Here is a 22500-nt window from a genome sequence, read left to right as displayed (position 1 = left end):
ACTGTGTTTTACTTAATAAATGACAAAACATTTTTGTTGTGATTAAACAATAGTAAATCCTTTTTTAATCATTTTTGAAACTAGGATTTTCCAGTGGAACAAATTAAGGGGACTTTCACAGTCATGAAGTTAAAAAAAACTTCAGCTGAAAGTGCCTTTATTTGTCTGAAGCATTTACCACGCTGAGCACTTCAGGCTGCCCGCAGCAGAATGCTATTTTTCAGTGAGGTGACGTTTCCATCTTTTAGCCAATAGCCGTGTGGGCCAGCTGACATTATGCCGGATAGCTAGCACGCTATTGGCTAAGATCACCTCACTGCAAAATAGCGTTCTGCCATGGGGGACTTGAGGCACTCAGAGTGGCAGACGCTGCAGACAAATAAAAAAACTTTCTGCATGAAGCATTTCATACTTCAAGGGGTAGATTAACCAAGCAGTGGAGGCTGCTATCTACCCCTGTACTTTCTGGCTCGCTGGAAATGTAAGTTAAGAAGCAGTGGTCTTAAAGGGACAGTAAACCTTAAAAATAATGTTATATAATTCTGCACATAGTGCAGAATTATATAACATTATTTAGGTGCTATAGCCATAAAAGCATTTTTTCCTTTTATATTTTGCTAAAATACGGCGCTTTTACAGACCCGCTCTCTGCTCTCTGCTGAGCGGGTCTGTAATATTCAGTCAGCTCCTGTGACAGGAGCGAGCTGCACTTAGTCTTATGGCGCGGTCGGGCCAGGCTGTGACTATACAGCTGGCCCGATGCGCTGACTGAATATTACAGACCCGCTCAGCAGAGAGCGGGTCTGTAAAAGCGCCGTATTTTAGCAAAATATAAAAGGAAAAAATGCTTTTATGGCTATAGCACCTAAATAATGTTATACTATATGTCCAGAATTATATAACATTATTTTTAAGGTTTACTGTCCCTTTAAGACCGCTGCTCCTTAACTCATCCGCCACCTCTGAGTTAGCAATTAGCTTGATTGACACCCGCCGCTAGTGGCTGATTGGCCACAAATGTGCAGGGGGCAGTATTGCACAAGCATTTCACAAGAAATGCTCGGGCAATGATAAATGCCGGCTCCCAAGACTGAAAGTCCCCTTTATTTGCTGACCTTGTAAATTAGGATTTACTATAACTTTAACATTCCCAATAAACGGCCAGATTACAAGTGAAGAGCTAATTAACGCTCCTGCTCGAGTGTTAACTGCGATAGAAGTAAGCTTTTCATTGCGCTTGTATTATGAGTAGAAAGTAAACTGTTTACGCTTGTGCGCTAACCCGACGAGCGTAAAAAGCCAAACTTACAGTATTGTGTGTGCATTCAAGTATTCCCCCATAGAAGTCAACGGAGAAAAAAAAACAACCTAAAACCCCACTCTCGCGCAAACCCGATCGCATATTCTCATGTGTGCTAACCCAGCATGAAAATATGGATATTTCACATTCCAATGTTCTGCACATAACAGAATATGTTCTATTTATATATATATATATATATATATATATATATATATATATATATATATACACACATATACACACACATACACATACATACACTCAACTGCCACTTTATTAGGTACACCTTGGTAACACAAATTGCTAATCAGCCAACACATGGCAGCAACTCAATCATTTAGGCATCTAGAAGTGGTGAAGACGACTTGCTGAAGTTCAATCAGAGCATCAGAATGGGGAAAAAAGGGGATTTAAAGGGACATTCAACACTTCCCTTAACATTATTTGCACTAGAAATATAAGAACCGAAGATCCGCCTGCAGTATATCCCTCCTGCCATGCCGCCTTGCTTCTGTAGTAATCACTTTCAGTAACTTGTGTAATACCGGGTAAATATGGCAGCCGGACTCCCCCCACCGTTACGTAGCTGCCTTCTTCTTCAAATCATCATCAAATCAGAATCCAGTCCTCGGACAGAAATTGCACGCGCGTGCAATTTCTGTCCGAGGACTGTATTCTGATTTGTAATATTTCAGTAGTGAAATGAGGTTTATTGGATTAGCAGAATATGTGCAATATGCATCAAAACAAAATTAGACAGGTGCATACATTTGGGCACTCTTGTCATTTTGTTAATTTGAATACCTGTAACTTCCTAGTACTGAATAATTGGAACACACAATTGGTTAGGTGAGCCCATTAAGCCTTGAACTTCATAGACAGGTGCATCCAATCATGAGAAAAGGTATTTAAGGTGACCAATTGCAAGTTGTTGTTCTCTTTGACTCTCCTCTGAAGAGTGGCAACATGGGGGCCTCAAAACAACTCTCAAATGACCTACAAAAAGCTTTCACAGAGATTTAAACTGTCAGTATCCACTGTGAGGAACATAGTGAGGAAATGGATGACCACAGGCACAGTTTCTTGTTAAGGCCAGAAATAAAATATTGGAGAGGCAAAGGCAAAGGATGGTGAGAACGGTCAAAAACAGCCCACAGACCACCTCCAAAGGCCCACAACATCATCTTGCTGCAGATAGTGTCACTGTGCATCATTCAATAATTCAGTGTATGGGAGAGTGATGCAGAAGAAGACTTTTCTGCACACACGCCACAAACATAGTGTCAGGGTGCCAGGAATCAGACTGAGATGAGAAGTGCAAAAATAATCACACCTTTATTAATAACAAAAAATAATAAAAAGTCCACAAGTCAAATACAAGCCAGGAGTCAAAGCCAGAGCTGGTAGTCAGACGAGCCGAGTCAGGAGCCAAAGCGAGTAGTCAGACGAGCCGGAATCAGGAACAAAGAGAACAGCAGAGTCAGGAACAAGCCAGAAATCAGGAACCAGAAGAGACATCAGACCAGGTAATACACAGGAACTACCAAACAGGTCTGGGACAATGCAAGGGCAAGGACGTTTTGCATGGCGGCAAAAGAACACAGCGTTCCAAGACAAACATTTGCTAGCCACAGTAAAATTTGGTGGATGTTCCATCATGCTGTGGGGCTGTGTGGTCAGTGCCGGTACTGGGAATCTTGTTAAAGTTGAGGGTCACATGGATTCCACTCAATATCAGCAGATACTTGAGAATAATGTTGAGGAATCAGTCACAAAGTTGAAGTTACGCCGGAGCTGAATATTTCAACAAGACAAGGACCCAAAACAGTGTTCAAAATCTACTCTGGCATTTATGCAGAGGAACAAGTACAATGTTCTGGAATGGCCACCCAGTCCATCCAGACGCTCATTACAGGCTATAGGAAGCGTCTAGAGGCTGTTATTTCTGCTAAAGGAGGCTCTACTAAATATTGATGCAATATTTCTGTTGGGGTGCCCAAATTTATGCACCTGTCTAATTTCGTTTTGATGCATATTGTACATTTTCTGTTAATCCAATAAACCTAATTTCACTACTGAAATATTACTGTGTCCTTCAGTTATTTGATAGATCAAAATTAAATTGCTGATCCAAACACAGTGACCCAATTATTTATAAATAAAAATCATGGAAATTGTCAGGGGTGCCTAAATTTTTGCATCCGATATATAGGAAAACTGTCCAAGACGGACTCTGTATAACATGGAAACCTGTCCATGTCAGAAATATCCCTTTGTGCTGGCGCTTAGTGGTATACTTTCTTTGTTTTACTACCTGGATAAGCCAGAACCTGTCCAACGCGGAAACGGAACGCGGTCACAGTGTTAATTGCATATACATTTGGTTCACTTACCTGGATAAGCCGGAAAATGTAACATGGAAGGGTGTGGCAACGTTGGAATGGAAGTGAGGTGGGAACGAGATGATGGAACAGACGCTGACATGGAAGTGATGTAAGAAGGATGCAGAAATTGAAGTGGTGTTGAAAGGAAGCTGAAGGGGTGTTGTAAGGAATGCTGAAACGGAAGTGGTGTGGGAAGGAAGTGGAAGGGGTGTTGGAAGGATGCTGAAACGGAAGAGGTGTAGGACACAGAATGGCTCCTAGAAAGTGCAACATTCTTACTCTCGCTGCGAAAGTTAAAGTGATTGAGGCCTACACAAAAGATAAGTTGTCTGTAAAACAATGCATTGAGAAATTTAAGTGTGGCAAAACGCAAATTTATGAAGCTATCAAAAATAAAGAGAAAATCATGGAAGAATGGTTAGCTGGCAATGGTGAAGAGGAAAGCGAAGGCAACATGAAATGAAGATTTAAACAAGCTTCTGTCAGAATGGTTTGTAGCCGCACGGTCTAAAAATTTACCAATTTCCGGTCCTATACTGCAAACACAAGCCCTCGAGCTAGCCAAAGAATTAGGCAAAACAGATTTTAAGGCATCTAATGGCTGGTTGGAAAGTTTTAAAAGGAGGCATTGCATTGTATGGAATGAAATATGTGGAGAAGCAAAATATGTAGATCTAGCAACTGTTGGCCACTAGAAAGAAAAGTTCAAAAAGCTTCAAAAACTCTGGCTGTTAAACGTAAAAAGTGCACAGGTAGAAAGTTATCCAAGGAAAGATTGACGGTGTTCCTCTGTAGAAACATGGATGGGAGATTGGAGAAGCCTCTTGTGATTGGTAAGGCAGCAGAGCCATGTTTCTTCAAAAACATAGACACTACACAGCTTTCCATTTTTTGGCGTGCAAATAAAAAAGCCTGGATGACAGCAGAACTAATGTCTGAATGGCTCAGGATTTTTGACAGAAAAATTAAGAGAGAAGGTCATAAAGTCATCCTGTTTTTGGATAACGCTACCTGCCATCCGCATCTGAAACTTAGCAATGTAAAATTAGCCTGGTTCCCTGCAAACACAAAAAGCGTAACACAGCCAATGGACCAAGGTGTTATCTACACCATGAAGACGCACTATAGAAAATTATTGCTACAGTCCTTGGTTGCAAACATTTCTACCACACAGAATGTACACCAGATTGCCAAGTCTATAACAGTCCTTGATGCTGTCAACTGAATTTCTATGGCATGCAAGGCTATTTCTGCTGATACCATTTGCAAGTGCTTTGTAAAAGCTGGTTTCTCTAATTCAAACAGGAACAATAATGAAGAATTGCCAGAAATAATACAGGTGACTGTAGAAGAAAACAATGATATTTGTTCATTATTCCAGCAAGAGGTCTTGTTGACAGTGAAATAGACCGTTACATTGACATAGACAAAGAACTTGCAACGGAAACCACATTTACAAATGCCGTGGAACTTTTAGATCAACAACAAGACAGTGATGAGACCATGGATGACAATGAAAGTGCTGAAACCGCAGAAATTCCCAGTGAGCCATTTATCAAAAGTTACCAAGATGCACTAGAGAAAGTTCACCAGTTGCAAGAGTTTGCATTATTTAATTACTGATCGGAGCTTCTAGAACCAATAACATTCACTAGACATTTAATTGAAAAAAGGATAACCAATGTCCCAAGAAAACAGGCAAAATTATTGGGAATGTGGGGACAAGTAAACCAATAAAGGTAAGTACAGTAAAAACATACAGTAGACAGTAACTGTAGTACACTATCTAAATACAGTACTGTACTGTATAAGAATATGTAAAGCTTAAATACAGTACTGTACAGTACTGTTTTTTTAGTACTGTAGAGTACTGTACATTATTTAACAGTACTGTTGAATGTTTTGTTTATGATCATTATATCTGATTACTAACTAATGTATTTTTCTGTTTCAGAACACACTGGCCTGTTCTAGATCATTCTGTATCTGGACCTTCAAGCAAGACCTCTCCAGCAACAGTACAGTACAAACATTTTAAAGTACAGTATTGAACTTGATTAAAAAGTAATCTATGTAAACATTGACTCCATTTGCAGCTACAAACATTTTAAAGTACAGTACTGGACTGGATTACAAAAACATAACACACACTATACAGTACTGTACTTTAAAATGTTTGCATAAGATGTGATTGTATTAGTGGGAAATGTGCACAATACTGTATATACAGTACTGTACCTGTAATTGTACTGCATACTGTATTTAGAAGAGTTGAAGTTTGTGTTACAGTAATTTTGAACAAAGTTGATACAACAATTAATCTTTTACACTTAATAATGTTCAGTACTGTATTTGTATAGAATACAGTTGCGGTCTTCATAGCCCTTTTCTGTTAGAATTAAAAAGTACTGTAGTAAAGTACTATAAAAATAAATCCAGATACTGTACTGTACAGGTGTACACTAAAAATTTTAAAGTACGTACAGGTAGAGTATAGTACCTGTGTTTTTATTTACAGAATTTTATTTTCAGCAGTTGTACACTATTTTATGTACATTATTTTATGTACAGTAATTGTACTGTATTTTTATTTATAGTATTTTATTTACAGTACTGTACTTTAAAATGTATGCATAAGATGTGATTATTAGTGGGCATTGCACTCAATAGATACTGTACCTGTAATTGTACTGTATTTAGAAGAGTTTAAGTTTGTGTATTACAGTACAGTAATTATAAACAAAGTTGATGCAACAATTCATCTTTAATAATGTTCAGTACTGTACCATTTTCTGTTAGAATAAAAAAGTACTGAAGTACAGTACTGTACTGTAAAAATAAATCCAGATACTGTACTGTATATAACAGGTGTACACTAAAAAAATTAAAAGTATGTACAGTACCTGTATTTTTATTTACAGTACAGTACAGTATTGTATTTTATTAACAGTACTTGCACAGGTATTTTTATTTTCAATATTTTACTGTATTAACTGTACTGTAGTTTAAAATGTTTGCATATGACTGTATGTGATCATTAGTGGGCATTGAGCGCAATAGATACTGTAGCTGTAATTTTACTGTATTTAGAAGAGTTTAAGTTTGTGTACTGTATTACTGTAATTGTGAACCATGTTGATGAAACCATTACAGGTAATCTTTTGCTGGTAATAATGTTTAGTACTGTACCATTTTCTGTTAGAATAAAAAAGTACTGTAGTAAAGAACTGTAACAATAAATCCAGATATATTACTGTACAGTACAGGTGTACACTAAAAAATAAAAGCATGTGCATGTACTGTACAGTACTGTACCTGTATTTTTACAGTACTGTATTTTACTGTACATTATTTTTTTTTAAATGTTTGCATAAGGTGTGATTACTGAACCTGTATTTGGGGGAATTGTGCACAATAGATACTGCACCTGTAGATGTCATTGTACTGCATACTGTACAGGTATTTAGAAGAGTTAAAGTTTGTGTATTACTGAACAGTAATTGATGCAACAAATAATCTTTTAATACAGTACTGTACTGTTTAAGAACAAAACCTATACTATTACCCTAACACTGCGCTAACTGACAACTGCTGTAGAGCCTATTGTAACTTATTATCAACCGGCTGAACTCTACACACTTGAACGTTTACAGGATTTACATACACAGTAACAATTCACAATGTGAAATATAGTTTTAAGTGAGCCAATTGCTAAGCACTCCTTATACACACTATAACTATACAGTAGATATGGACAAAATTGAATATCAATTGAATATCAATTGTATTGACAAGTGTAACGCAATATTCAAAAGTGAAAATAAAACACAATCTAACTATCACACATAACTTTTAACACAAACTAAAAAGTAGCATAACAAATGCTACCTATCTCACCTCGATGTCCCCAGGAGTATGGTAGATTTGCACATATATTCGGATGTCAGAGTAAAGATCCTCCTGCCTCTGTTATTGAGAGCGGTGCTGCTTTGATGCTCGTTAGACGCTGAAGAGCGCCCAAACTACGGGAAGCTGTGAACACAAAAAAGGAACAGAGCGCAACCGCAACTCAAGGTAAAACTTTTATTTTTATGTCATGCGCTAAAAAACGAATTGCACTTACAAGAAGTTGGCAATATTAAAGCCTTTAGGTATTAACAGTCCGCTGGATCACAGTTTTTCTGTTAGCTCCTCACACTGGGATCAGTTCTGGCATCTCCGTGAAATCCCCAGGATCAGATGTCAATAACCCAAATGGTGACAGATAAGCAAGTACTTGTAAGAACAACTGAATTTAAATGTCCATCAACAGTGTCCCTATTAACGTCTACGCGTTTCGTCCTCCTTAGTCGGGACTTTCTCAAGACTCAGGGTATGGTAACTTCTTTCGCGGGGATCCTCTTCTTAAATATCCAGCTGTATTTCCATTGGTTGAATTCTAGACCAATCGTAGACTCCGATCCGACACACCCACCAACAAACAATGTGTCTCGAATGCGGTACGTCAGACAGGAGTCGCCGATATTGATATTTTCATTAAAATTTAAAAACACCACCTTACACAAATTGAATATTGCAATACAACTGAATAATCCAACTGAATAATACAAAACGACAACAACATCATATAATATTTTAAAATATACGAACATAACATTATATTGTGCTTTCGAATAGCACTTTGTGAGGCTCTTGCTTGCTAAAACCTCTGCTAGTATTTCTTAAAGGGATATTATTAGCGATTCCTTAAAGGGATATGCACTTTGCCTTCTCCCTTATGTACCTCCTATTACTAGTAATGGAGATGTACCAACACCAATTCTAAACCTCTCTAATGTGTGCTTACCTATAATTAAAAAAAATTTATTTTAATAATTTAAAAATTTAAAAAAATATAAGCTGGTGAAACCCTAAAATTTTAAATTTATATTTATAAATATAAAAATACTGACTAAGATTAATATATAAATTTAAATAGTTGCTACTTATTAAATTACTTTGTTCTCTTTGGAGTAGTTATTACTTATAAAAGTATACCTATAATTATTGCTTGTGCCCCTTGATCTGGAATAGGGATTCCATTAAAGACACAAGTAATTCGAAATCATTCCCCATCAAATCAAGAGGCACCTGTCAATCAACATATGTGGTTTATAGCCTAACTTGTAAATGTGGGTGTGTCTATGTAGGAAGAACAAAAAGGAAAGTGAAACGTAGATGCTATGAACATATTTACAATATAGAACAAGGTTTAAAGACACACAGTGTGTCTGATCACTTTCGTGAGTTCCATAACAAGGACCCCAGTAGTCTCAAAATCAGTATCTTAGAAACAGTATCTGGGACTGTCAATCCCCATCAAAGATTAACAGAATTAAGAAAAAGAGAAACGAAATGGATTCAGCTGTTAGACTGCTTGGTTCCAAAAGGGCTAAACATAGATTTGGATCTTCAAGCATTCATGATTTGATTTTAACAATGTATTAAGCAATAATTATAGGTATACTTTTATAAGTAATAACTACTCCAAAGAGAACAAAGTAATTTAATAAGTAGCAACTATTTAAATTTATATATTAATCTTAGTCAGTATTTTTATATTTATAAATATAAATTTAAAATTTTAGGGTTTCACCAGCTTATATATTTTTTAAATTTTTAAATCCCCTCGAAAGAAGTTACCATACCCTGAGTCTTGAGAAAGTCCCGACTAAGGAGGACGAAACGCGTAGACGTTAATAGGGACACTGTTGATGGACATTTAAATTCAGTTGTTCTTACAAGTACTTGCTTATCTGTCACCATTTGGGTTATTGACATCTGATCCTGGGGATTTCACGGAGATGCCAGAACTGATCCCAGTGTGAGGAGCTAACAGAAAAACTGTGATCCAGCGGACTGTTAATACCTAAAGGCTTTAATATTGCCAACTTCTTGTAAGTGCAATTCGTTTTTTAGCGCATGACATAAAAATAAAAGTTTTACCTTGAGTTGCGGTTGCGCTCTGTTCCTTTTTTGTGTTCACTGTACTGTTTGTATACAATTTATGTTTTCTCACCTATTTCCTGTGTTAGAGTAAAAAAGGTAATCCAGATAAAAAATAAATAAAAAACTGCTGTAATGATTAAGCCGAAAAATTGTACTGTCTTTGTTACTTGCATGCAAGAAAAACAAGAAATTGATTCTGATTAGGGATGCACTGATATTGGTACTTTATGGTATGGTGCTGATCCTGAGCATTTAAACCCAAATGCTCTGATACCGGAACTGACGGTCAGAGGGAAACATGCAGTGCCGTGAGGAAACATGGAAACGGCTTCCCAGCCAATCAGGAAGCCGGAAGGCAGGTCATTACCTGCCGTCCGACTTCCTGATTGGTCAGGAATCCAGTCCTATGCTCCCTTACGGCACTGCAGTTCAGACTGGCTTCATGACCAATACAGTAACATTATTCTGCCATTTTTGAATTTGCGAATGTCAAAAGATGCTCCATCAGTTACTAACTATATAAGACGGAAACCTGTCTAAGACAGAAAATTTCCGTTGTCTGATGCCATTCCGTTTTCACTGTAATACATAGCATATTCTGCTATGTGGAGAACATTGGATTGTGAAATTGAGATGAAAATTTACAGTGAATACACAGTATAACACTTTATTGAAAATGAATATTGCATAAATATGCTTTTACACGTTTTCATCTATTTAACTGCAAAGGGCTCCAATACACTTATATATATATATATATGTCTTATGTATGTACATATGTATGTGTTTATATGTGTATATGTCTGTAAATACTTATATACACATGTAAATACATTAACACATGTATAAACACACACACACATGTAAGCACATCCATCTTTAGACATGTACAGTATATGTATGTATTAGTTTGCCTGCTTTTTTTTCTTACACCTGATATCTCATATCTTCGAGCCTTTATAACTTTTGTGTGCAATATTTTTCGTTAAATAATTTTTATTAGATATTTGTGTTAGATATATTTTTATTATGACTGTAACTATACTTTGTAATGTATTTTTTATGTGTTTTGCGCAACTTTTATGTTTTGTGAAACAGTTAACCTGTCGCAATAACCATACTAGCGTAAATCTTGATTGTGCTCAAGCGATCACGTTTACTTTCAAACTTGTAAGCAGTAAGCCAGACAAGCGCAAACACGCATGATAAACCCCTTATCACTCAGGCGCAAACATTTGCTCTCCACTCATAATCTGGCCCAATATCGGCAGCTCAGCTAGATGTAAACGAGGAAAAATTATTGCTTTTTGAGGCCTAGTTCCCATTGAAATTTTAAAATTTGCAAATAATGCAAGAGTTTCAATGTAGAAAAAAATTGTAATATGTTTTTACGGAAATATCAATATATATTTCCATATAAAAATATGTGCAAGCAAGTATCTACAAAATTCAAAGTAGACCTATGCCTAGAGCAGCAATACATATTACATATATTAATAGAGTAAAAATGCAATTATAATAAAAAGTAGTATTTGCTTACAGTTTAAAAAAAATGTATTATTAATGTTTATCTTTGTTTTTGTTTCTCTTTAGAGGTTATCACAGGTAAGGAGCGCAGACATTAAACGTAGATTTTATATAGTGTAAGGTCGGCTTACCATAGCAACTAACTTGTTATGGCACAATTTTTGAGAAATCCGACGTCGTATGGAAGTATTAACACAACGTTTAACTTACATGAAAAGAGTGACTGCATGCTCTTCGCAAAAAATTTCAGTGGAAACCTGGTACTAAAATGGAGCCACAACTTTGGTAGCTTATGGCTACATATTTTACAGTTCAATAGAAATGAGCCCTTAGTTTGTAATTTAACTCGGAATATGGGGTGTGAGTATCTCCTGCATGATTCTGAACTTGCACCCTGCAATGCCTTACACAGTGATTGTTTGTTCACTGCAGGAATTTATTTTATATTTCTCGATCTAAACACCCCACTAAAGATGAAGAAGACGTTTTTCAAGGTGTATGTTTCTGTACTGCAAAACAATAAAATGTTAGCCAATCAAATGAAAATTTTACATGCTCAAGCAATTAAAGCAATATCAATCCTATTGGCCCAAGATAAAATATTATCATACGTAGGTTTTAAATATATTTGATTGCAACAATATTTTTAGCAAACACTGCTAAAGATACGTGCACACTCCTGAGCTCTAGGTGCCTACATTGTTTTTTCTCTTCAACAAAAGAGAGCACATTTGATTACAGGGGGTCTATTTATGTAGGTGCGGACAGACATGATCTGCTATAGCGAATAAATGCCGACAGCATACGCTTTATTTATCATTTATCATTCTGGTGAACTGCTGGTGCAATACCGACCCCTGCAGGGGGTGTCAACCTGATCGTATTCGTTTGGGCTGATTGCTGTCCGCCACCTCAGAGGTGGCGGACGAGTTAACAAACAGCGGTTTTAGGACCGCTGCTTCTTAACTTCTGCTTCAGGCGGAACTGAAGCGGAGAGGGTCGGAAGCAGCATCCGCTGCTTCATAAATAGACCCCCAGAAGTAAAATGAAAATGTTTTTAAAACTATTAAAGTTACCTTTTTACTCTATAGTCTCTTTGCTATGCTAACAGTTTTTACTGTACGGTCCCTTTGCTATGCTAACAGTTTTTACTGTACGGTCCCTTTGCTATGCTAACAGTTTTTACTGTACGGTCCCTTTGCTATGCTAACAGTTTTTACTGTACGGTCCCTTTGCTATGCTAACAGTTTTTAAAAAGGCCTTTGCTGCAAGTCACAATTATCTTGATAAAGCCCACAGGTGGGTGAAACGCGTCGATTACCTTGTGACTTTGTAGCAGTGTACCAGGAGTGGTTAAGTGTCACCCTATTTGTGAACAACATTGCTATTTTTTAACCCGGGTTAATTTTGTCACCACAACTTTAAAGCTCTGACAGTGTGGATGAAATTAAATATCCAACTGTATTTGCAAGTATAAGCACAACAGAGTGCTTGTATACTGAAGGAGTTAACAACATCCACAACTTTGCAACATCGATAACAGCACGCTGTCAAACTTTCACAGAGGAAACAAACGGACGAGAAGTGACGTCAGACGCCGTCCGTACACACGTGTGTGATCTGTGTTTGCAGCTCGGGAGAGACTGCCTTGGCTAACGTAGCGGTCCTTGGTGTGACTGAAGATTTCACAGGCGGTAAAGTAAAATAAAGTAAAGTACTGCTTTAGCACTATTGTACTCTTTGAAACAAGCATTATACTACGATTTCAAGTGTATGGAACATTTTCAGGACTAACCTCCTTTCATTTGAAAGTCCCACGCTATCATATATCCCTCAGTATACTTGGGAATAACTGCCGTATCCCTTGTGAAACATACATATTTAAGACTCTGGTATACCGTAAATTGTTTTATATTTTAGTAACTTTTGCTCATTTTCTAATATATTCAAATTAGATTGTATATGCACTTTATTTTATATTTATCTGCCACATTGTAGCAATTAATTGTGACTTAAGATTTTTAACATTTAGGGAGACGTCCCTAATTTGTACTAATTTTATTATTGTATACTGTCTTTTATTAAATATATATTTTTTACACTACATTGGTGTTTGATACCTTTAGCCCTAGGCGCCCTCTCTATCTGTAAGCCGTAAAAAGCTTAACAATCCACTTTCACTATATTCTGACACTCTTTAGGGATAGTGTCTCTTAGAGAGGTGCTTGGTATTAGTTCCTAAGCGCACTTCTAAACTTTTGTTTATTTTTAACTTGTTTTATCCCTTCATAGTTGTGCAGCATAGGACACCATTTTTTGGGAAATTGTTTGTGTAAAATCATATAACACATATATTTACTATGGAGGACCTTTTTGATTTTAGAGATAAAATATATTTGGAATTAGACAATGAAAGTATTCCTAGTTCACATAGCCACAAATCATTCATGAATCTATCAGATCTAATGACAGATCTAGAAACAGCTATGACGAAAGAACTTAAACAAAAAATGGAGTTAGTGTTTCTAAATAGATATATAAACAAAGGGATTATCCCAAGGGGATTACAATTTAATAAGAACTGCACTTTCACCTTAAGCGAAGAACTACAGCTTGAATGGAAAAATACTTTAAAGACTGCCTCTATAGGTCTGATTGAAATACTTAAAAAATCACGTAAAGAAACTCTAACAATCATAGAAGGTAATATCATTGATTTAAAAGAAAAATTAAAAGGGATGAGAGAGGAATCTGAATTTAAAGAAAAACAAAGAGTAATTATAAATAAACTAGATAACTTAAATAAAGATCTTTTAAGATCCAAATGGGGTAAAATGGAGAGAGATATCAAAGATAGTATAGAGTCAACAACTAAAACTAATGAACAAGGAGAACGAAAAGATGTTGAAAGATTTAATAATACCCACAATAAAAATACTCAGAATATGGTAAGAAGTAATGAATACCAAAACCAATCCCATCACCATAACCAAAATAACACGCATTATAATGATAATAAAAGACCATATTATAATAAACAACACCCTAATGGTCAAAGTGACTATAATAGACCATATTATAATAAACAAAATTATAATGGTCAAAATAGAAATTACTATTATTCTAACCGACAAAATCAATATAATCATCCTAATTATTATAATCGTAACTTTACACCTAGACAGTATGACTACCATCATAATAGTCAAAATTATAGTAATCATTACCATACTGATCAAAGATTCAGAGACAATGAATGGGAGTACTCTAGAAATAGAAACAGTAATGGTTGGAAATATAACAGACAAGAACAAAGAGAATATAATACACCAACACAAAATAGGTTCCTACCGTTAAGAGATGACTCCATAAGTATAGATAAAGTGTCCACTGTTGAACAAAATTCTTTTTTAGGTCCCAGCCCTCTAAAAGAGGGCAATTCTATAAAACTACAACAAATAGATTCAGAGCATCAACAAAGACGAAAAAGAAATTTAGAGGAAAGAGAGGAGGGAGAAACACCAAAAGACGCAAAAAGATGGAGGTAAATAAGAATAAAAGTGGGATCTTTAATTTAAGCAAAAAAGTACTAACTCAAGAACAAGAAAAACTACTAAACTTAGGTCTTTCATTTGCACCCACAGTAAGGATGAGCAAGTTCAACACCCATATTCATATCAAAAAATTCGTTAGGAACATAACACTCAAAAGATTCTTTATGAAAAGCCCACTAGAAAAACAGAGTACCACACATAATACTGAGACAAATAAATTCCAACACACCAATTTGAAGGCAAAATCTAAGTTTTATCCAACATATGCTAAGGGGAACTACATTGATACATTTGAAAAAATAGTACTTAATGAAGTAAAGCAATGCCAATTACCCAAATTAAGACAACAAAATATAAACAAAAAAGAAAGAGAGGAATTAAATAGACTACAAAAAGATCTTGAAATAACTATAAAACCGGCGGACAAAGGTGGTGGGGTTGTTGTAATGGATACAGATAAATATCTGGTAGAAGCATACCGTCTCTTGGATGATAAGAAAACTTATAAGAAATTACCCCTGAATCCAACTTTGAAGTTTACGAACATTTTAAACAAAATTTTAATTGATGGAAGAAAAAAAGGGGTATTAAATGAAAAAGAACTTAATTATTTAACTCCCAAATACCCAAAGACACCAATTTTTTATTTTTTACCCAAGGTCCATAAATGCCTCACAAACCCACCAGGTAGGCCGATTATATCTGGCATTAATTCCATCTCAGCCAACCTCTCTCAGTATGTGGACAGATTCTTACAGCCCCATGTGTCCAAACTCAAATCACATCTCAAAGACTCAACTCAGGTACTGAATACTTTGAATTCCCTTAAATGGGAAAAAGACATGTTAATAGCTACATGCGACGTATCGTCTTTATATACTGTGATAAATCACTCACAAGGACTACAGGCGGTAAAATATTATTTAGACAAAGATGATAATATGGAACCACAACAAAAAGATTTTATTCTTGCAAGTATTAAATATATTTTAGAACATAATTTCTTTTCTTTTAACCATCAATTTTATATACAAGTGGAAGGGACCGCCATGGGTACGAGGTTCTCACCGAGTTATGCCAATCTCTTCATGGGTTTTTGGGAAGAGAATTTTTTCAATGATGGCTCTCTCGGTGCGAACCTCGTACTATACAAACGGTACATAGACGATCTTTTGATCGTCTGGAGAGGTCCAGAGAAAGACTTAATTGAGCTTTTTAAAAGAATGAATATAAATAATTATGGTCTTAAGTTCACTAGTCACTTTAGCAGAGAGCAAGCCAACTTTCTGGATCTTGAAATTTTGGTAATCGATAGTAAGATAGAGACTAAAACGCACTTTAAAGAAGTAGAGTGCAATAATTTGATACACGCAGAAAGCTGCCATCTAAAAATATGGAAGGATAACATCCCATACGGACAAACCTTACGTATTAAGAAAAATTGCTCTAGAGTAGAGGATTTTGAGAACCAGGTTACAATTCTAGCAGAAAAATTTCACAGTAGAGGCTATGAAGCTGATAACATAAATAAGGCTATTGACAAAGCTAGAAAAACAAATAGAGAAAATCTTTTGGACTATAAAATTAAAACTAAAGATACTACTGATAAAATCAAAGTCCCTTTTATTACTGATTACAATGCTGATCATTCCCTTATTAAAAAGATAATAAGAAAAAATTGGTACTTGCTAAAAGAAGATAATATAATTGGTGCACAGTTAGAAGATAAACCCACATTTATTTTTAAGAAAGCTAGAAACTTTAGAACAATGCTAGCCCCAAGCGAACTTAAAATAAGCTCAACAACTAACTCTCAGGTAGATATGATGGGTAAAAGACCCACTGGTTTCTTCCCTTGCTATACATGCAAGTCATGTAAACACAGTTCAAAAATGAAGACTCTTAAGATTAACAATTCTAAAAATATTCTCACCATAAAAGAAGTCATAAGATGTACACACAAAAATATTATTTACGTATTAAAATGTTCGTGCAACCTTTTTTATTTTGGTGAAACCACTCGATGTCTTAAAGACAGGATAAGAGAGCACTTGTTAAGCATAGAAAAAGGGAGGGATGACACGTCACTATACAAGCACTTCAAAGACACTCATCATGGTAATACCAAAGAATTAAATTATTGGGGGGTACAGAAAATTAAAGGACACTGGAGGGGGGGTAACACAGAAAAAACACTATTAATTAAAGAAGCAGAATTAATTTATAAGTATAACACTTTATATCCACAAGGGCTTAATTCTGAACTAGATCTTTCACCTTTTTTATTTGAATGAAGCTATTTAGATTTAAAATTAACCCCCACTTAATATATATAATCCTTTTTCCTTCGTTTTTTCTCTCTTTTTTTCTTCTTCTTTTCCTTTTCTTTTTCTTTCTCTTTTTTTCTTTTTCTTTTACTATTTTTATTATTTTCACATATTATTTTCACATATTATTATTTTCACATATTTCACAATTTTTCACATTTATCAATGGGTAGCACTGGCATCCTAAAACAATAAATCATATACCTTTCCTCTTTTAGACTAAGCTCACATATCTTTTAAAATGGAGTATGCGTAGATATTTTATTCATATATATATGTTATAATTTTATTAGGTCTTATATATCTTCTATCATAGATGTGTATCATATCCTTAAGATGTGTGTATGCATCTGATAGACTAATTGCATTTGCATCTTATTTAGACATATTAGAATTTTAATATACAATGTTTTACTATAAGAAAGCATGTGGAGAACATACTACAAAGGGATTATGTGAATTTGTACATATATATATCAGATGGTTTTATTGGACTATCAACATGTTTGCAATTTGGGATATATGAACTTGAAACAGAAGAATAAGTATATACCGCCTTAAACTCTCCTGTGAACAAAAAACACCAATTAGATACACAGCCAATCACACACCTTCTGAACATTTAAAAAGGCCTTTGCTGCAAGTCACAATTATCTTGATAAAGCCCACAGGTGGGTGAAACGCGTCGATTACCTTGTGACTTTGTAGCAGTGTACCAGGAGTGGTTAAGTGTCACCCTATTTGTGAACAACATTGCTATTTTTTAACCCGGGTTAATTTTGTCACCACAACTTTAAAGCTCTGACAGTGTGGATGAAATTAAATATCCAACTGTATTTGCAAGTATAAGCACAACAGAGTGCTTGTATACTGAAGGAGTTAACAACATCCACAACTTTGCAACATCGATAACAGCACGCTGTCAAACTTTCACAGAGGAAACAAACGGACGAGAAGTGACGTCAGACGCCGTCCGTACACACGTGTGTGATCTGTGTTTGCAGCTCGGGAGAGACTGCCTTGGCTAACGTAGCGGTCCTTGGTGTGACTGAAGATTTCACAGGCGGTAAAGTAAAATAAAGTAAAGTACTGCTTTAGCACTATTGTACTCTTTGAAACAAGCATTATACTACGATTTCAAGTGTATGGAACATTTTCAGGACTAACCTCCTTTCATTTGAAAGTCCCACGCTATCATATATCCCTCAGTATACTTGGGAATAACTGCCGTATCCCTTGTGAAACATACATATTTAAGACTCTGGTATACCATAAATTGTTTTATATTTTAGTAACTTTTGCTCATTTTCTAATATATTCAAATTAGATTGTATATGCACTTTATTTTATATTTGTCTGCCACATTGTAGCAATTAATTGTGACTTAAGATTTTTAACATTTAGGGAGACGTCCCTAATTTGTACTAATTTTATTATTGTATACTGTCTTTTATTAAATATATATTTTTTACACTACATTGGTGTTTGATACCTTTAGCCCTAGGCGCCCTCTCTATCTGTAAGCCGTAAAAAGCTTAACAATCCACTTTTACTGTACAGTCCCTTTGCTATGCTGCACTTTTTTCAGCTAACGTTTTTATTGTTTTTTTTTTTTTGCATTGTAAAAAAAAGAGAGTTATATTCATAAGTGGAGGTGTCTGGTAAAATCTGAGTTTAGCATTAAATTATTATCTCATCCCTACAGCATTATTTTACTTAGAAAATAGGAGGTTTAAATGAGGGTCACAACAAATACTACAGTGTTTGTGTCTTCAGGAACAAAAAGGGGGGCCATATTAGGGGTTGTAAAAAAAATTATTTTCCACACAGACTTTCCCAAGCCAGCACTTAGACATGAGCTCTGTTCAGTCGTATGGATACATTGTATGAAACCCTCAGTGTATATATTTGTATACATTTCAACATATTTCTTATACATTTGTAACTGGAAGCTTTAGACAGAGACTTAAAGGGACCCTGCAAATATCAACTGTACATAAACAAACTGCTGAGAAAATAATGTTCACTTAGCAAACTAAGAACACTTCCTATTGAACTTTAAATGACTGAAAAAGCCAATTAGTAAACCTACCTCAATAACGTTCCCTGGGGCACGATCTGTGCTGTGCTGGTAGCAGATGCCAGGAGCAGTGATCACATGGTACAGATAGAGCTTTAGGGTGGGACACTAAACGCTACAGGAATGTGTTTTGCTTCCCCGGCTGAAGCTCATTGGCTAAGCACTAGGTCCTGCACATTGCAGATTAGTGTCTCAATTCTCCAGGAGATACACAAGAGACTTAGACAGTTAAAAGTCTTGACTTGACTATTGTAAAGGAGTCTCCACAAACTCAGTTTGTGAGTAATGGTTTCCTTATTAAAAAGAGCACTGGAAGCCTTGTAGCAAAACTATATGTGAGATCAAAACATACATTTTTCTTTTTCTTTGTAGACAAAATCACTTTTTTTAAATATGTTTGTAAAATAAATGGAGCCTTGAAGTGCCAGAAGAGTGGTAACAAAACATTGAGAACATTTTGCTTTTAATCCCCCCCCCATAAAATAAACAAATCTGATATTAAACTGCTGAGCACAACTACAAAAGAAAAGTATTTACTCACTATCAGCTAGATTGCGAGTTTTGAGCGTTATAGGGATTTTAACGACCGCCAATAGTGATGTCGCAAACCTAAAATTGTTCCTCAAATGTTCGTGAACCGGGCGAACCGCCATAGACTTCAATAGGCAGGCGAATTTTAAAAACCCACATAGTGATGGAAAAGTTGTTTCAAGGGGACTAACACCTGGACTGTGGCATGCCGGAGGGGGATCCATGGCAAAACTCTCATGGAAAATTACATAGTTGATGCAGAGTCTGGTTTTAAAACATAAAGGGCATAAATCACCTAACATTCCTAAATTGTTTGGAATAACGTGCTTTAAAACATCAGGTATGATGTTGTATGGATCAGGTAGTGTAAGGGTTACGCCTGCTTCACAGCGCGCAGTGTAGGTGATATACCTGCACTGACCATGCTTTGCAGACCAGGTATAATTTGTCAGATGGACCCTTGCCCCAACACTGTGTGCCAGACATGCCATTATAGCAGACTTATATGGCTTTGGCGTTGCTTTTTGGTAATTAGTAGGCTGCTAAATGTCACTGTGCACCACACGTGTTTTATGCCCAGCAGTGAAGGGGTTAATTAGGGAGCATGTAGGCAGCTTGTAGAGTAAATTTTAGCTTAAGTGTAGTGTAGTAAACAACCCAAAGTATTGATCTAGGCCCATTTTGGTATATTTCATGCCACCATTTCACCGCCAAATGCAATCAAATAAAAAAAAATTGTTCACTTTTTCACAAACTTTAGGTTTATCACAGAAATTATTTACAAACAACTTATGCAATTATGGCATAAATGGTTGTAAATGCTTCTCTGTGATCCCCTTTGTTCAGAAATAGTAGACTTATATGGCTTTGGCGTTGCTTTTTGGCAATTAGAAGGCTGCTAAATGCCACTGCGCACCACACATGTTTTATGCCCAGCAGTGAAGGGGTTAATTAGGGAGCATGTTGGCAGCTTGTAGAGTTAATTTTAGCTTAAGTGTAGTGTAGTAGACAACCCAAAGTATTGATCTAGGCCCATTTTGGTATATTTCATGCCACCATTTCACCGCCAAATACGATCAAATTTAAAAAAAACTTACATTTTTTCGCAATTTTAGGTTTCTCACTGAAATTATTTACAAACAGCTTGTGCAATTATGGCACAAATGGTTGTAAATGCTTCTCTGGGATCCCCTTTGTTTAGAAATAGCAGACATATATGACTTTGGCGTTGCTTTCTGGTAATTAGAAGGCCGCTAAATGCTGCTGCGCATCACACGTGTATTATGGCTAACAGTGAAGGGGTTAATTAGGTAGTTTGTAGGGAGCTTGCAGGGTTAATTTTAACTTTAGTGTAGAGATCAGCCTCCCACCTGACACATCAGACCCCCTGATCCCTCCCAAACAGCTCCCTTCCCTCCCCCACCCCACAATTGTCCCCGCCATCTTAAGTACTGGCAGAAAGTCTGCCAGTACTAAAATAAAAGGTTTTAAAAAAAAATATATATATTTTTTAGCATATTTACATATGCTGTGGTGTAGCATCCCCCTTAGCCCCCAACCTCCCTGATCCCCCCCATAACAGCTCTCTAACCCTCCCCATCTACCTTATTGGCGGCCTTCTTGGGTACTGGCAGCTGTCTGCTATTATTTCACAGTCAAAAAAGTGTTTTTTTTTTTTTTAAATGTACACTACTGACTTACACCAGATATGAGTGGTGGCACCTGGCAAGTGGGCACAGTATACGCTGTGAGCCTGACACACACGCTGGCAGGAAGGCAACTGCAATTAGATTACACAGGAAAAAAAAAAAAAAGCAGACTGATGTTCTAGCCCTAAAAAGGGCTTTTTGGGGTGCTGTCCTTACAGCAGAGATCAGATGAGTCCTTCAGGACTGTAGTGGACACTGAATACACTAGCCTAGCTATCGATTTCCCTATTTAATCAGCAGCAGCTACACTGTCCCTCCTCTCACTGCAGCTTCCAAATGAATCTAAAATGGCTGCTGTCCAGGAGGTGGGAGGGTCTGGGAGGGAGGGTCTGCTGCTGATTGGCTGTAATGTGTCTTCTGACTGTGAGGTACAGGGTCAAAGCTTACTCAATGATGACGAATAGGGGGCGGATTGAACATCGCATATGTTCGCCGTACGCGGCGAACGCGAACATACTATGTTCGCCGGGAACTATTCTCCGGCGAACTATTCGCGACATCACTAACCGCCAACAAAAGCAGTCGATAAAAGTCATAACGCTGCTTTTTCACTCAGAACGCAAAACTCGTAATCTAGCTGTTAGTTATCGCATTTCATCCTGTTCCTGCAGCTCTTTTCAAATCAGTTCTCCTGTTTTCATAGCTTAAAGTAGAAGTAAACTCAAACTTTTCTTTCACAATTCAGACAGAGCTTGCAACTTTCCAATTTACTAGTATCTTCTAACTTGCTTTGTGCTCTTATCTTTTGTTGAAAAGGTTAGTTAGGTAGGCTCAGGAGCAGGTAGCTAGCTAACTGCTGATTGGTGATTGCACATATATGCCTCTTGTCATTGGTTTGGTCAGCTAGCCCACAGTAGTGTATCGCTGCTCATTCAATAAAGAATACTAAGAGAATGAAGAAAAAATGCTAATAGAAGCAAATTGGGAATTTGTTTAAAATTGTATGTTCTGCCTGAATCAAAAAAGAAAAATGTTCATATCCCTTTTAAACGTGCCACCTCTTATTACCGGGGGCTGCCATCTTGGAACTCAAGTATTTTTACAGCCTGTGACAGAAGCATTGTGCATTTCAAATCAATGAGGTTTTCAGCTGCATA

The 22500-nt window shown here is 36.4% G+C and overlaps 1 protein-coding gene across 2 annotated transcripts in view; it reads right to left on the bottom strand.

Moving 5' to 3' along the window:
- The window catches only part of LOC128652593 (receptor-interacting serine/threonine-protein kinase 3), a 124381-nt gene extending 105118 nt beyond the window's left edge, over positions 1–19263 (bottom strand). The window contains exon 1 of one of the 2 annotated variants that reach the window (XM_053705529.1): positions 19176–19263. The gene's annotated coding sequence lies outside the window, so the exon portion shown is untranslated. The remainder of the gene's footprint in view (positions 1–19175) is intronic. The other variant, XM_053705526.1, reaches the window with a different exon arrangement.
- Positions 19264–22500: the final 3237 nt, after the last annotated feature.

Source organism: Bombina bombina, chromosome 1 (genome assembly GCF_027579735.1).
Source record: "Bombina bombina isolate aBomBom1 chromosome 1, aBomBom1.pri, whole genome shotgun sequence".
Classification (NCBI taxonomy): Eukaryota; Metazoa; Chordata; class Amphibia; order Anura; family Bombinatoridae; genus Bombina; species Bombina bombina.
The sequence above is the reverse complement of the archived record's forward strand: the minus strand, read 5'-3'. Positions and strand labels throughout refer to the sequence as shown.